Source organism: Solanum tuberosum, unplaced genomic scaffold (genome assembly GCF_000226075.1).
Source record: "Solanum tuberosum cultivar DM 1-3 516 R44 unplaced genomic scaffold, SolTub_3.0 scf00471, whole genome shotgun sequence".
NCBI classification, from domain to species: Eukaryota; Viridiplantae; Streptophyta; class Magnoliopsida; order Solanales; family Solanaceae; genus Solanum; species Solanum tuberosum.
In genome coordinates, this window is record NW_006239389.1 from 188434 (window position 1) to 206785 (window position 18352).

The window sequence follows — 18352 nt, forward strand, 5'->3', positions numbered from 1 at the left end:
CTAATCTGTTTTTAGATCCGTAGAACTTATATTAATGGGTAATTATCATTGGGGAGAGGGGGGGTTGGCCTGAGTTGATGGTGGAAAAAATCCCTAGCTGCACCTTAAGATCATGAGTTTGGTCTTAGGTTATTGGGTTTGTTATAATCCAGATAATTAGACCTTAATTTATTGATCCTTGCGTATATTAATTGTTTGTAGACCTAGAATAAGCAGAAAGAATCCGGAAAGGGAAGATTCAAGTGCCTTAGGGGACTCAAGCTTGGTTTCGAGGTAGGTGATGGTTTGATTTCATGTTTTTCGTGATATATGTTGGTAATTGCTTCATTGTAATGCATGTATGTATGTGAATGAAGCTTTGTTGATCAAACCTAATGAAATGAGTATGAATGAACAAACGGGTGTCATGATTCAACACTTGATTGTATGACTATGAGTATGGACATATGAGTGTAATTGTGATTGTAGTTGTGTTGAATGGACCGGGTGTCACGTTTTGACACACTAACTGGATCGGGTGTCACGTACTGACACTTATATTGGAGCGGGTGTCACGTTTCGACACACTAATTGGGATCGGGTGTCACATTCCATCACACTAACAGTTTGTGTATGAGTTCCATGAGAGGGCCATTGAATTGTCATATCTACTTTTTATTGAGAATGTGTATTTGTACATTGCTCCTGAAATGATAACCAATGTGTATGTATGTTCTGTACATGTCATGTTCACTATGTTGTGATTGCTTATGTATGTTTCGCTTAGTGGAATAGTCGTGTGATCCTAGCAGTACACTGTGGTTGTGTACTGATACTGCATTTGCTCATTCTTTGTTGAGTACAAAGCATCTTCAAGCAGCTATTAATAGACCTCAGCTAGGAGATCAATGATCGAGACCGAATTCAAGTGTGAGCCAGTTCTTTTAGGCTGCCATGAGTTCTCCTTTTGCTTAGTCCATTTTCTTCGGACTTAGATTAGTACTTTAGATATTCGTTTGTTTAGTTTCGGGGTTGTACCCCTTTTTCTTAGATTTGTTGAACTTTAGAGTTTTGGTAGATTGACTTTTAGGTTCTAGGTTTTGTTTTCCGTAATTATTTTGTTAGACTTTTGGTGTTTATGGGAACTCCTTATTTTCCTTTAGACATTTAAACCTGCTTATGTATCTTTAAATGTTCTAGTTTTCGTTAAGTTGCGTAGATGAGTTGTAGTAATGGTTCTCTCACTGGAGGGTTAGTCTGGGTGACAATCAAGACGATCTGGATCGTGACAAAATTGGTATCAAATCCCTAGTTTCGTTGATCTCTGTGTACGATTCTAGTAGAGTCTTATGAAATGGTACTGTACTTTTCTTCGAGAGGCTATAGGACTTTAGAAAATCTTTCTATTTTCTCTTGTCTCCTTTCGTGCTATAACTTGATTTCAATTGGTATCTAATCTCCTTCACTCTTCTGTCCACAGATGGTTAACACTCACTTCAACGGTGTCAGGCCCATATCTCTCGTCAATGAGCCAGCTGAGGAGTATGCAGTAAGGGGCCGCGATCGAGGCAGGGGTAGAGGAAGAGCAAGGGGTAGAGGCCGAAGAAGGGTAGCACCCGTTAGGGGTGGAGCTTCAATTGAGAATGCTCCCAGAAATGAGGAGCCTCCTGCGCATAATGAAGAGATAAAAGAGAATGTGGAGGTTGAGAATGATGAGGATGTTGGACAAGAGAAAGAGGTGCAGGTTGAGACTACAGGTATTCCTCCCTTAGACCCAATGTTAGCTCAACAGATTATGACTTTTCTGAAAGGATTGGTTGGTCCTGGAGTTTTTCCTATAGTTCAAGCAACTCAAACTCCCACCAACCCCCCTATTGATGTCACTGTTCCCAAGGTGGGTGGAACTGTAGGCACTTATGCCTTTTTCTATCCCCTAATGAGAATGAGATGCTGACTAAGTTTCTGAAACTGAAGCCTCATGTGTTCCATGGTTCTGAGAGTGAGGACGCCTATGAGTTCATCTTGGATTGTTATGAAAGGCTGCATAAATTAGGTATTGTCCATCACCGTGGAGTCGAGTTTGTGACTTTCCAGTTTCAGGGTAAGGCTAAGCAGTGGTGGAGAGCATTTGTGGAATGCAGATCGTCAGCTTTACCCCCATTCACTTGGACACAGTTTCATGCTCTATTTTTGGAAAAGTATGTTCCCCGAACTTTGAGAGATCGCAAAAAGAGTGAGTGAATGGCTTTGGAGCAAGTTGGTATGAGTGTAGCTGCTTATGAAGCTAAGTTTCATGGCTTGTCTAGATACGCTACACAATTGGTAACTACTGAGGAGGAGATGATTCATCTATTTGTCAAAGGATTGAACCCCGAACTTCAGGTATTGTTTGTTTACATGACTTCTGAAGGAAAAAGCTTCAATGAGGTAACCGACTTTGTGAAGAAAGTAGAGGGAGTTAGATGTGATGGACAGGCTAAGGCTTTGGATAAGAAAGACAAAAGCACGTGTAACTTTCAGGGTTCTTACTCCAAAGGTTCAGGTAGGCTGATGCTTGCTGCCCGACTAATTTAATCTGCCATCCCCGCTTCTATATGTAGTTATTCAGGAACCCCACCACACAATTTTATTCAGGATAGCCAGGCAGTCGCGTCTTCGGCTAGCGGCAAACCTTCTTTTGATCGTACTTGTTATAATTGTGGGGAACCTGGGCACATAAGGAGATATTGTCCCCAACCGCACATGTTGGAATCCGCACAGTAGCAGACTAGAGCAATGGTACCCGCGAGTAACAGTAATAATGGTAGAGGGCGTCCACAAGGTGGGCGAAAAGGAAATCAACGAGGCCGTGGAGGCCGGGGAAATGGTAATGCAGGTAGGGAAGCAGTGCAGCCAGGCAAGGTTGTCCCCCGTCAAGATGATAAGGCTCAGTGTTAGGCCTTTCCAGGCAAAATCGAGGCTGAGGCGTCTGATGCAGTGATCACATGTATTATTCTTGTCTGTGACCGGATGACTACTGTTTTGTTTGATCCGGGTTCTACTTATCCCTATGTGTCAGTTTAGTTTGCCTTGGGATTTGATATAGCTTATCATGTACTTGATGCCCCCATCCATGTTTCTACCCTAGTTGGAGAGTCTGTCATAGTCACCCATGTTTATCGTGCTTGTCCTGTTATGTTTATGGGTTTCCAAACTTGGGCTGATTTGGTTATTTTGGATATGACTGACTTTGATATAATCTTAGGCATGACTTGGTTGTCCCTTATTATGTTGTGTTAAATTGTAATATTAATTCTATGACTCTAGAGATCTCGGGTAGGGAAAAGTTAGAGTGGGAATGAGTGTACAAGCCTAAGCCATCTAAGGTCATATCCTTCATTCGGACTAGGAAAATAGTGGGGCAGGGTTGCTTGGTATATTTGGCTAATATTTCGGGATGTTGAGGTCGAGTCTCCCTCTATTGAGTCTATTCATGTGGTGTCAGAATTTAGAAAAGTTTTTCCTACCGATTTGCCTGGTATCCCCCCGGATAGGGATATAGATTTGTGCATTGATTTGGAACATAGTGCCTACCCCATCTCCATTCCTCCTTATCGTATGGCCCCGACAGAGTTTAGAGAGCTTAAGGTTCAAATTTAGGAACTTCTAGAGAAAGGTTTTTTCGTCCTAGTGCTTCCCCGTGAGGTGCTCTTATCTTGTTTGTAAAGAAAAAAGATGGTAGTATGAGGATGTGCATAGACTACCGACAGTTGAATAGGGTCATCATTCGAAATAAGTATCTATTGCCTCGAATAGATTATCTTTTTGACAAGTTGCAAAGTGCATCAGTTTTCTCGAAGTTTGATCTAAGGTCTGGTTACCATCAGTTAAAGATTAGTCCTGAGGATGTACCAAAGACGACGTTCAGAACCCGCTATGGACACTATGAGTTTCTAGTGATGTCGTTTGGGTTAACAAATGCGCCTGCAACTTTCATGAGTTTGATGAGTGATGTGTTCAAACCATTCCTGGATTCGTTTGGTATAGTTTTTTTATGACATTTTGGTTTATTCGAAGAGTAAGGAAGACCATGTCGACCATCTTCGTATTGTTCTAGGTGTTCTTGGGAGACAAAAGTTGTATGCTAAATTCTCTAAGTGTGAGTTTTGGTTGGATTCAGTTGCCTTTTTGGGGCATGTAGTTTCAAGGGAAAGGGTAATGGTAGATCCCCAAAAGATTGAAGCGGTTGAGAATTGGGTCCGGCCCAGCTTTGTGACTGAAGTTAGGAGTTTTGTGGGGATAGCTAGCTATTATTGTAGGTTCGAGAAGAATTTTTCTTCTATTGCCACACATTTGACGAGGTTGACCAAAAGGGAGGTACCTTTCAAGTGGACTGACAAGTGTGAAGAGACCTTCCAAAAGCTCAAGACTCTTTTGACCACAGCACCTATTCTAGAACTGCTGGTGGAAGGTAAAATTTTCATTGTTTATTGTGATGCTTCACATTCGGGTTTGGGTGATGTATTGATGTAGGATAAAAAAGTCATAGCTTATGCATCGCGACAGTTGAAGGTGCATGAGAGGAACTACCCGACACATGATTTGGAGTTGGCAGCGGTAGTGTTTACCCTTAAGATCTAGTGGCATTACCTTTATGGTGTCAAGTGTGAGGTATTACTGATCATCATAACCTTACACCATGTATTCACTCAAAATGACCTAAATCTGAGACAACGAAGGTGGATGGAGTTACTCAAGGATTATGATGTGACCATTCAGTATTATCCAGGTAAGCTAACGTGGTGGCAAACGCATTAAGCTGAAAGACGGTGAGTATGGGTAGTCTAGCTTGCTTGAGTGTATCCAAGCGACCTTTGGCTAAGGAAATTCAAACCTTGGAATATAAGTTCATACAGTTAGGCATCTAAAAAAAGGTGGGATGTTAGCTAGCATTGAGTTGAGGGCCACATTCATTGAGGAGATCAAGGACAAGCAGTTTGAGGATGACAGTTTGAATGAGCTCAGAAAGAAGACAGTGTCTGACAATGCACAAGATACAACTTTTGATGTGGGGTGTGTGCTTAGTTTTAAAGGAAGCATTTGTGTTCCTCGAGTAGATGACTTGATTCAGAAATTGTTGACGGAATCTCATGGTTCGCGGTATTCTATTCATTCGGGTGTGACCAAGATGTACCAAGACTTGGAACGACATTATTGGTGATATGTCATGAAGAAATACATAGTTGAGCATGCGGCTAAGTGTCAAAACTATCAGCAAATAAAGTATGAGCATCAAAGGCCTGCAGGTTTGTCACGACCCAGGGGTACACCCTAGATGTAACACGGCGTACTTGACCCCGAAGGGGTCTCATACAAGCTTTTAGCATATCATAACATAAGATATAAGAAATGATGCGGAATTTAAAACTTTTATCCATACAATCAAAGTTTTTTATAAAAGCAAGCAGAAGTCTAACTTGTCTCAATTTAGCCATCTAATACAATCTTTGAATAAAAAATAGGGGCACATCCCTTCAACATAATCCAAAAGGAAATAACTAGAAAGAAACTACTAATGAATCATACATCTTCGAATCTTGAGGACTCACCACAAGCTAGGAGAATAGTCGATCCAAGCTTAATCAAGAAGGAAGATCAGCACAAACACCGAAACCCAGTGGCAGAGCCACCTTACAATGAGGGGGGTCATCCGACCCCCCTTCGGCGGAAAATTATATGATTTATACATGGTTAAAATAATTTTTTAGGTATATATAGTAGATGTCGACCCCCCTTCGGCTACTTCGTGTGTCTATATTTTTAGATTTTGAACCCCCTTACTGAAAATCCTGGCTCCGCCACTGCCGAAACCTACACTTTGTGAAAAATGTAGAAAATATGGGTTAGTACAAAAATGCACCAAGTATGATAGTCATGCAATAAAACCTTTAAAACATGCTAAAAAGGAAATTTTAGTTGAAAACCATGCTATATGCCAAGTTTTAGAATCATCTTGAACATTAGTATAAAAGCATAAGTCACAAGCATATCCATCATATAAATCATTATAACATAATAAAACCATTTCATACGTAACCCTAAGTTATACTTATGCAATGTATAGATAAATATCTCATAATCTCATATACACTAAGTACCACTTTTAGGCCACCATAATCATACTTACCATTCTTTATTCTCATCTTTAGTTAATATTTATTAGACAAAGAACATTCACATTTAATAAGTCATTTCAAGGAAAGCAACTCATAGCAACAATCTAAGTTAAGCATTCATCATTTCATAAGTAATTATACATTGAGGAACACAACATAACTACTCTCAAAGCCTACTTATGCAATGCATGGATGAAGTCCCATACCCCCACCCACACTTTATAGAACTTTTTGAGTAACCATAGTACATAACTCATATTCTTGTTCATAGTGGGAATAAGTCTTAACCGACATAGACCATATGAGCAAATCATGGAATCCGGTGTCATGTCCCACACCGAAAAGATTTGGTCTACTTGCCTAAGGTAGAACCGGTAAAATTTTAGCTTAGGTGGATCCACTAGCTAATAACATATGTGGGCACATAGTTATGGGATAATAAGGTTGTTACTAGAAACCCGGTCATATATAGGAAGAGCTTCCACCCCACAATATCCACTCGGTGTTAAACATTAAACTCCCATGGAGTAGTTAATTCTCTTTTAACATTATTACACATGAAAGGGATGCCATTGGCCTACCGATTCAAGGTACATCATTAAAATAGCTCATTGAATCCTCATGAAAGGGATATCATTGGTCTACCGATTCAAGGTTCATCATTATAATAGTTCATTGACTCATCATGAAAGGGATACCATTGGTCTACCGATTCAAGATAAGCCTTAGCATACTTCACTAGTCATTCATGAAAGGGATGCCATTGGCCTATCGATTCAAGTTTTATTAAGTCAAGATAACTTTTAGTTACACAAGAAAGGGATGCCCTAGCCTACCGATTCAAGGTATATCAATCAAGATCATTTTTATTCACACATGAAAGGGATACCATTGGCCTACCTTCATTTAGGTGAGGAAAGCCTTCCACATCATCACAATTACATTATAATCATAATCACATTACTTTCAAAGTATTTACAAAGCATGTACATAAGCATCATGATTATATAAAATTCTCAGAATTTGCCCTTCAAGGACCATGGATCACATTCAATCAACACACCTATAATTACTACATTAAGCATGGATAATAACATGATTCAAATAATCAATTCATAGCATTCATAATTTTATAGCATTCTACAATCATCAATCAATATTCACACTTTAAGATCCAATTTGGAAAAATAGGGTAATTTATGTATTCTTGAGGAATTCACCATAAAAACAGTAGTAAATCATCAATTTGATCATAACATAAAGCAATAAACCATTAGAATCGTTTTTGAAGTGAATCCATGACTTGGAGTAAAACCCTAGCTTTTTTGGGTAAAGTTATAAGTTTTGAAATTGAGTTTGGAGGGACTCCATGGATGAAAACTATCTATGGATCAAAGACTACCATACCTTGATGAAGAATCCCCATGAAATTGAGTTGAAAAGGCCTCTACTTCAAACCCTAGCTTGACTTTGTTCTTCTTCTTCCTTAGAGTTCTAGAGAGAGTTTTTGGGGGAAAAGTTAGTTATGGATTTAGGTCTTAGGATTTATGAGATGTAAGGGTTAGTTAATGGCTTAAAAATTCTTATATAGTTCTATTAAAACAATATAAAATGACCCTAAATTAAACTAACTTAATTAGGAATTTACATAAAAACCCTTACCTTGGCTGAACCTTGGGCAGATTGCGGGCATGACCCACAGACCGTGAGTGGGTCTACGAGGCATCCTGAGGTCCGTAGGTGGTTCTATGCAACTCTCCACTTAGGGTCTTGACCCACGAGCCTCCCTCACAAGGTATGGATGGACCTATGCCCCGTAGGTCCTATATGTGGTTCACTTGCTTTGGGCAGTTTTGGGTTAGGCTTTAGGGTCCTCCTCAAGGACCCTTGGTTGTTCCTTGGGGGGTCATACCTTGATGTTTAACCCATAAAACCTTCATTCTAAGTTCGAGAATGAAGTTTTACGGCTCTAATACTTACGACAAGCTCTAGTTAAGCCTACAAATTTCTGGGGTGTTACAAGGTTTGCTTCAGAGAATGCCAATTCCGGAATGGAAGTGGGAAAGGATAGCTATGGATTTTGTGGTTGGTCTCCCAAAACTTTAGGAAAGTATGATTTCATTTGGGTAGTGGTTAACACATTGACTAAGTCAGCCCACTTTATTCCAGTCAGAATTGACTATAATGCTCAGCAGTTGGCCAAGGTTTATGTGAAAGAGATAATGAGGATGTACGGTGTGCCCCTTTCTATCATCTCAGACCATGGTACGCAGTTCACATCTAAGTTTTGGAGAAAATTGCATGATGAGTTGAGCACTCAACTCACTTTTAGTACAACTTTACATCCACAGACGGATGGACAGTCCAAGAAGGACATGCGAAGACAAGTATCCCTAGTTGTTCAATAACGATTTAGGTAGTACTCTACCCTTACTTTAGCTACTCTTTCCTATTTGATCATTAGGGGAAGAGTTATGGGCAAATTGATGTCTATTGTAACGACCTGATCCCATCGTTATGGAAAAGCCAATGGGGAAAGAATTTGGACATAAAACTTTTGAGTAGTGACTTGAAAATTCCTAGCCTAGTCCAGATTTGAACGAAATTTGAGTCAGTGAGGTATAGGAAAATCCAATAATGCATGGGGGATCTAATTATGAAATTGATCATATGAGTAGATATCTAAAACGTTAAGGAACCCGTACGATTGAATTCAGGTGAGTAGAACTCCCGAAACTGACCTTAGCGTGAACAAGTAGCTTTTGAATGTCATGAGTTAAAAGTGTGTTATGAAATGGGGGTTTGGAACTCAAATTCCAACTCTTTGTCTCTGTGTAAGCCGCTGTGGCGGGATTATTCCCGCCAGGGAGGGGCTGTTGTGGCAGAATAAGGTCCATCATAACGGCTCAGTCGCGAATTAAGTCTAGGAAAAACCCCAAAAACTTTATTATTCTACAATTTTCATTCTTGAGAGCTAAGAGATGACCTCAAGTGATTTCTTGACAATTTTACACGACTTTTTATGCTAAAGGCAAGGATTTTACTCCCCTAATCCCTTTTTAGATCCGTAGAACTTAGATTCATGGGTAATTATCATTGGAGGAGGATTTTAGCCTGAAGTTGATGGTGGGAAAAATCCCTAGCTGCACCTTAGGATCATGGATTTGGTCTTGGGTTATTGGGTTTGTTATAATCCGGATAATTGGACCTTAATTTGTTGATCCTTGTGTATATTAATTGTTTGTAGATCTAGAACAAGCAGAAAGAATCCGAAAAGGGAAGATTCAAGTGCCTTAGGGGATTCAAGCTTGGTTTCGAGGTAGGTGATGGTTTGATTTCATGTTTTGCGTGATGTATGTTGGTAATTGCTTCATTGTAATGCATGTATGTATGTGAATGAAGCCTTGTTGATCAAACCTAATGAAATGAGTATAAATGAACAAATGTGTGCCATGATTCAACACTTGATTGTATGACTATGAGTATGGACATATGAGTGTGATTGTGATTGTAGTTGTGTTGAATGGACCAGGTGTCACGTTCCGACACACTAACTGGAATCGGGTGTCATGTACCGACACTTATATTGGAGCGGGTGTCACGTTCCGACACACTAATTGGGATCGGGTGTCACATTCCAGCACACTAACAGTTTGGGTATGAGTTCCATGATAGGGTTATTGAATTGTCATATCTACTTTTTATTGAGAATGTGTATTTGTACATTGCTCCTGAAATGATAACCAATGTGTATATATGTTCTGAACATGTCATGTTCACTATGTTGTGACTGCTTATGTATGTTTCGCTTACTGGAATAGTCACGTGATCCTAGCAGTACATTGTGGTTGTGTACTGCTACTGCACTTGCTCGTTCTTTGTTGAGTACAAAGCATCTTCAGGCGACTATTGATAGACCTCAGCTAGGAGATCAATGATCGAGACCGAATTCAAGGGTGAGCCAGTTCTTCTATGCTGCCATGAGTTCTCTTTTTGCTTAGTCCATTTTCTTTGGACTTAGATTAGTACTTTAGATATTCGTTTGTTTAGTTTCGGGGTTGTACCCCCTTTTCTTAGACTTGTTGAACTTTAGAGTTTTGGTACATTGAATTTCAGGTTCTAGGCGTTGTTTTCCGTAATTGTTTTGTTAGACTTTTGGAGTTTATGGGAACTCCCTATTTTCCTTTAGACATTTAAACCAGCTTCCGTATCTTTAAATGTTCCTATTTTCATTAAGTTGTGTAAATGGGTTGTAGTAATGGTTTTCCCATCGGAGGGTTAGTGTGGGTGCCAATCACGATGGTCTTGGTCGTGACAGAAAGAATCAAAGCGACATGTGTTAGCTTACAATTGCAAATCATGTCGACGAGAATCAGACGACACATAAAACTATATTAAAAGAATTTTTCAACTCTATGTTACACGAATCATGAAATATATATATGTGCAATCATGCTTCACAATACGCTCAGTTACTAAACTCGTGATATACCTTTAATGGCTAGTGAAATAATGTTACATCATGCATGTTCTCATATCAAATTTCTCGAATGAATCATGCTTATGATTTTTCGCTCTAACTTCTTATAGTGATGTTGATAACAACTGAGTATTGACTTAGATGAGAGGGTAGACACACCTTAGGGTGAGTATCGTAGTATGTTTATTCCACATAAGGTTTTGAGTGTAGAGGAAAATTGAGATGAGGCTTAGTTATATGCAGTATCTAGAAAAGAATATTTTTTGCTTCCTTTTTATAATAATTCATGATATTTTAGCTGGTATAGATGATAGGAATATAGGAAATTTATAGAAGAATTAGTTACCTAGAATTTTATGAAGTGGGTATAGTAATAGGCTTGAATGTGGTGTTGAAAGCAGATGGATGATTGCATTATGTGATTGATGACTTCTTAATTAGAACTTGAGACCTATCTAACAAAGTGGTAAGAAGAAATAGTATTTTTTGGGATGAAAGTCCCTACAAGTACATAAATGGTTATGTGATTTAGATTAGTATGATCATCTTATGTGTAGCATCTTGTGACTCCGAGTTAGACTTGAACACAATAAGAGGAATGAAATTAGACTTAGACCTTGGTAAGAATAATTATATACCCTTGTGGGAGCTACGAGTTGCAGCTAATGAAGTGTAGTATTCAGAAAGAAGAGCATAATTGAGAAGTATTGTTAAACTTAATGGCTATATATCATGTATCTCTCAAGGCATAGTAGCCATGTTCTTGCTCCGTGTCTAATGTACCCATGTTTCATATCGCATAACTTCATATAGAGAGTGACATATGCTCAAATCTGTACCATTTATGTCTTATGAACTCATGTCAGTTGACTAAGGTACTCAGATCCTAATATTGCTTCATACATGATGTCTCACGTGAATCGTGCCCATGATTCTTTTTTCAGAATGTTATTAGAAATTTCGATGAAAACGTTTGAGGTAGTAACTTTCTTTCCATAATGATTCTTAGAAATTTCATATCACGGTCTGCCACCTTGTAATCTTATGTGAACGTTTATGTCATACATGCTTTAGGAATTCCAAAGTCTTAGTATGAACCAATTCTATCTATGATATTAGGCAAGTTTTGAAGTGAGATAGATGGTAAAAGTAACTCCTTCCTCTTTCACTTTAGCTTGACCATCATTCTAGGAAGAATGATCCCACTCTTTCACTTTAGCTTGACCATCATTCTAGGAAGAATGATCCCAAGGGACAGATATTGTAACATCCTAAAAGTGTTACTAATCAAGGGCGAACCGGTTCCGAATTGTTTCTTTTACAAAACTTGACCCTCCGAATGTTTTAAAATTATACTTTTTGCTTATATTTAGATGTATGATCATGTCTAATGACATGTTATGAGTACGCTCGGACCAACAATGACACCGAATATTGGCCACATCCAGAATGTAGACTCGTGGCATAAATGTAATTAATTGAATAGTTAAATGGAAAAAAGCTTTTCATTTCCTTTTTGCACATTCCTAAATTTAAACCCTAATTTGTGAAGTCTCTCTTCAAGTTAGAATCACCAAATATAACGGTTACGTAAAAACATACGGCACCTTACGAAATACATAATAACTATTGTCGTACACGTAACAGTTGTTGACATCTCCCTCAATATACCTGATACCAAAAAAATATATTGTTAGTTTAGGGAACACCTGAATAGTTGTTATACGCGACAAATTAAAGTAAACTACTCAAAACAAGAGAGAAGTCGAACATATTGTCCGCAAATTGAATACATGTTACCAAATGATGGACGTTAGTTAGGGCACACGAACAACCGTTGTTGTACGTATGACTATTGTTTACATATCCTGAATATATATCTGTTACCAAAAATGCACGTCAGTTAGGGCATACGTGAACAATAAATCAGCGTACACGACAAATTATATCGACGTACACGACAAATTAAAGTAAACAAAAATAATAAAGTTGAGCATTATCCACAAGTTAATTATAAATTTTAACTCTACTTTTTTTACCCCAATTTATATACTCCCTCCGTCCTATTTTATGTGGCAACATTTGGCCGGACATGGAGTTTAAGAAATAGATGAAGACTTTGAAATGTTTACCAAATTGTCCTTTAAAAAGTAGGCTCACTTTTCTCTCTCCTCATAAATGTATTGGAGTATTATTTTAAGATTAAGTGGGACCAACAAGGGTAAAAGAGGAATTGTACATTTAAATACTTACCATATAAGGAAATGTGACATTCTTTTTGGGATTGAGGGAGTAATAAATTAAGCATCTATTTGATGATCTTGTTGTTATATATCGTGTGATAGTAAAAGAAATGGAAAAACCACTTAATTGCATTGAAAACCTTTACCCTCTCAAACGCTTCAACTATTTCATAATTAATTTCCATATTAATTTTTTGATATGCGCGCAAAGGTAAGACACTAACAAAAAATCTCCGACAGGATAACAACGGAATAATATCCAAGTCTAAATTTTTCCTTTCAATTTGAACCAAAAGAAGACAAACTAAATCAAGCAATACGAAGAATGGACAACAAGTATATTAACCAAACAAAAACAACAAGACAAGAATAAACCAATCACACAAGACACAAAGATTTACGTATATTCCATAACAATTAAATAAAATTTTAATAAAAGAAACACATAAAAAAATATGTTATTGGAAAATATGTTTGAAGAATAAAATGAAGATGAGGAAAAATTCATGTTGTGGAAAACGATGAATGTAAATTCCTATATTTAGCTAACTCATGAATTTAATAAAAATATATATCCACATATCCTAAGATAAAAATAAAGACCATCAAATTATTACCACTTCAGCTAGAAGGTTCTTCATATCCCAGGTAATCAGTAATCTATTTTCTTATAGAATTCACATAGTGAAACTTTTATAATTCTTACTTATATTAATACCCCACAAAGCCAAATCCTTTGGTACTAAAGTTGATCTCCTTCATAGTTGTGGGTTAAGTTGTATTTATATAACACTTATATATTTTATTATGAATATACAATATAAGAAAGACTGATGGTAATATCTCGACAAAAACGGTTACACTAAACTTCATTAAATATTTAACACTATTGTATAGGGATAGGTTCTATATTATTTTTGGAGAAAACCAAAGTCATAAAATTAATAAATACTTCTTGCATACAAAGTTATACTTATAATTAGACTCTTTTTTTATTATTTTATAATTCTTACTAATGGAGACACTTTTGACAACGTCATTTATAATTGTAAAATTGTGTTGTCTAAATTTATAATTAGATTTGTCAAAATGTCTCTCCTTATTTTAGTAATTCAGTTTTACATTTAGGATATTTTCACTATTTTAGTATATATTATAAATAGATAAAGAAATGAATGCACTTGAATGTATGTTTCCTTTTGTGAATCAATATATCGAAAGTCTGAAATTAAATATTTGGAATATGAATTAATTGTTTAATGGACCACTGAGTAGATACAATAATACTGTTCATATTGGACCTATAATTTTAATTTTAGTAACAGAAACACGACTTTGGACCATTGATAAATAATAAATTGTTTCAAATAACAATGATAGCAGTTGGCGGACCTCTCCATCTTTTCTTTTCTTTTCTTTTCAAAAAATGAAACGCCTTAAATTGTTTGTATTCAATTCAAACTACTCTATCCCCTAAAAAAGGAAAACTTTTCTTCCAACCACTTTTGTTTTTATTTTCGTATTGAGGTTTTGATTGATTACGACTCATTTCTAAGAGGTAATGCTCTTTTAATATTCAGGACTTGAACATGAAACCTCTCTGATTTATGATCATCAAAGAATCATATGCAATCAGTATTGATATCGTCAAAAACTACTTAAACGCTCCCTAAAAGGAATCTATGGGGTCAATTCCAAAAATACTTCTGATTAAGAATGCAGAGAATCTTATTTATACCATCACAATCGTTACTGATTTGTTCACACTTCGTATCCCTCATTATGATATATACTTAAGAGTTAAGAGAAAGAAAAGAAAATGCCAAAAGATAAAGTAGTGTAATTTTATACTCAAACACTTATTATCTATCTTTATTAAAAAAAAATAAACCAAGGGAAATTAGTGAGAAGAAGTTTTCATGTGATCATGCATTATACGGTACCGACAAGTTTCAAAAGAATTAACAACACTTGTTAAATCCATGCAAGAAAGAAAGAAAAATCTCAAACTACAAACCCAACGTCATGACTCACTTCAAGTTGATGCCAAATTTGCTGAATTAATAGCAAAATAAAAAAATAAAAAAAATTTATGAGAGCTTCACTATAAAATTTCCTATATAAACCACCCCATTTTGCTCTATTTCATTCATCAAAGCAATTCTAAGAGAGAAAAAAGAGAGTTACTTTACTTGTTCTAATTTTTCATTTTTCTAAAGTCTTTCTTGTTGTTCTTTGTTTGGTGTAATGGCTGAGAATGATGATTTTGATGCTCACTCAGCCAACCACAGCCCTCCGCGGTCAAGGTGAGCCACCACAAGAAATTGTCTCCCTATTTTCTATATGTTTCAGAAACGGCCTCTCTACCTCCACGAGGTAGTGGTAAAGTTTGTATACACCCTAGCTGCTCTTCCCAGAACCTACTTAGTGGGATTTCTCTGGGTAATTGTAGTTGTTGTTGTTGTATTTTCTATATGTTTGTTATGCTACTTGAGATGAGGGTCTTTTGGCAATAGTTTATTTACCTTCACGAGGCAAGGGTAAGGTCTACCTATAGTCTACCCTTCTCAGATCCAACCAGTTTGGTTTCACTGGATATGTTGTTTTTGTAAAATTTAGGAAAGAGTCTCTCTACTTTCACAAGGTAGGGGTATGGTCTACATACACTCTACCTTACCTTCTCAAAATTCATCTCTGAAATTTCATTAAATACGTTGTTGTTGTTGTTATTGTAAAAATTAGAAACTATCTTTAAAAAACTATTGCTAAAACAGGAAAAGCTTAGAATTTTTTTTTCCCTTTTTAAATATTTTTTTTATGTTTGGTCGCCAAAAAAAATGTTTTTCTTTTTATAGATGTTGGGAAAATGTTTTTTTTTTCTTTTTTGGGAAAAATATTGTCTCACTATACACAACAGTCCTTAATAAGCATAAACTCGTCTTTCCCCTTTTAATATTTTTTTGGTGTTTGATTACTAAAAATGACTTATTTTCACAGATTTTTTATTTTTAATCTTTTTTTTTAAAAGATCATGCAAAAGATCTATGAACTTCCTAGATCATTAAAAGAAATTATTGTCTTCTTGTTTAAAAATCTTCATCTGAATTTATTATTTCTCTTGAAAAGTAAAAAGTTTTTGACAAATTGAATTTACTATTAAATGTTTGTTTTGTCTTATAAAATTAATAAGAATTCATTTATTGTTTTTATCCACACAAAAAAATCCTTACTTTTTCACTAACAAGTGAAGTGTTAGTTGAGAGGAGATATAAATGAAGTGGTTTTGACAATGTTTTTGTGATTTATTCTATTTTTATTTGGGAAAACGTTTTTTTTTTCTTTTTTGGGAAAAATATTGTCTCACTATACACAACAGTCCTTAATAAGCATAAACTCGTCTTTCCCCTTTTAATATTTTTTTGGTGTTTGATTACTAAAAATGACTTATTTTCACAGATTTTTTATTTTTAATCTTTTTTTTTAAAAGATCATGCAAAAGATCTATGAACTTCCTAGATCATTAAAAGAAATTATTGTCTTCTTGTTTAAAAATCTTCATCTGAATTTATTATTTCTCTTGAAAAGTAAAAAGTTTTTGACAAATTGAATTTACTATTAAATGTTTGTTTTGTCTTATAAAATTAATAAGAATTCATTTATTGTTTTTATCCACACAAAAAAATCCTTACTTTTTCACTAACAAGTGAAGTGTTAGTTGAGAGGAGATATAAATGAAGTGGTTTTGACAATGTTTTTGTGATTTATTCTATTTTTATATATCTTTTTTTTTAAATGAGTCACGTGAATATATGTTGTCATAAATTATAGTTTATGGTTGAGTAATTGAGAGGATGTATGCTAACTCCAATTTTATAGGTGTTAGTATTGAAGATCATGTTTTAAATGTTTCTAATTAATTTACTATTTCCCTATGTATGTGTGTATATATGTGTGTTTTGTTTAATTATTATTTTTTTAGATAAAAGAGCTAATTTTATTCGAAGTCTTTTTAGATTAATAATTAACATTTGTTTTTATTCTTTGTTGTAGCATCACTTGTGTTGATGTTGAGTATGTCCCTCCCACTGAATCACGTCGCAGACAGGTTGAAACCTTATACTATTAATTTCATATTACTTTTCTTGTTTTCATTGGAGATATATATATATATGTTTTTAATGACATAAAACCTTAATTTTGATAGCCAAAAAATGTATCTTAAAAAACTTGAAAAACCATAATTATTCCTAGACTTATTTTTTTTTAAATCTTATAATTAACATGATTCATAAAACATATTTTACATGGAAAAATATTTAAAATCACAATTTCCTCCTTTTTGACATCATCTTATTATATTTACATCATTTTTGTATCTTTTTAAAAATATTATTTATCTTCATTTTCAATTTATTTATTTATCTACTTGATCAGGCAATTTTGCGGGTGATGTCTCATCATGCATGTATGTTTCGTCTTGCAAAGCACGCATGGTTAATTCTCTCTCTCTCTCTTTCATTTGCTGATTTTTTTCGTTAAAATTATACTATAGTTTAGCGCATAATTATATTAAGTCTATTTCTTTTATCATCTAAATCTTATTAATTACTAATATTTTTTTCTTTTTTGTCATGTCCCAACTTGAATGCGTCTCAATTGAACTCCAGGGTTGAGGTAATTATTATATAATTCCACAATTTTTACAATTTATTATACAAAAAATAATATTAACTTTACATTTTATTTTATTTCATTTTCACAGTCGATGCGTCGTGAGATGAATGAAGTTAAGATGGAGCTCCGTGCTGCTGAAAGAATGATAGGGTTCGAATTTTAAATCTCATTAATTATTTATTTCCATTTTTTTAACAATTTTCTATTATCAAAATTTTAATTTAATACTTATATTTATTTATTTTTTCAGTGTTGCGAGGCTTTGCAAATGCAAGTGTCACCGCAAGGGCGCCAACATGAAGAAAAATCAATGATGATGCAGAGAGAATTATTATATAAATAAATAAGAAATCTCGATGTTTCGAGTGTTTTATGTGTGTTTTTATTTTCAGAAAATAAATTGGCTGTAATTTTGGTAGTTATATACCATTTGCATGCCTGGCTTGTGATGTTTGTAATCTAGACTGATGTGTTAGACATCTTTCTATGTGTGTTATGATTTGTGTTTTTAGTATGTTGTTGTATAACAAATCTTGCTAGTGAAGTGTGTAACTAAGTTTGATGTGTAAATATCTTTCTATGTAATGGTATTTGTGGTTTGTGTTGTTCATATCATATGCTCCCTTGTTTTTATTATAATTTATAAGTATCATTTTATATTTCTTTGAAGGCTTAATAGATGGCTGTAATCCGCCTCTTAAACTTGTCAAAATATTTCATTTCATAACACACTCGGATTAAGTATTTTTCCAATTGAACATCTTAACTTCTAATAAAATATTGTTTCAATTAAATACTTTAAAGCTTAAATTTTGAACTTT

At 35.2% G+C, this 18352-nt stretch overlaps 1 long non-coding RNA gene across 1 annotated transcript; it reads left to right on the forward strand.

The window, feature by feature from the left end:
- Positions 1 to 16871: 16871 nt before the first annotated feature.
- LOC107058232 (uncharacterized) lies at positions 16872 to 18101 on the forward strand. Its single transcript, XR_001471886.1, has 5 exons — positions 16872 to 16962; positions 17292 to 17350; positions 17525 to 17531; positions 17620 to 17681; positions 17782 to 18101. It is a non-coding gene; the product is annotated as an uncharacterized lncRNA (long non-coding RNA).
- Positions 18102 to 18352: the final 251 nt, after the last annotated feature.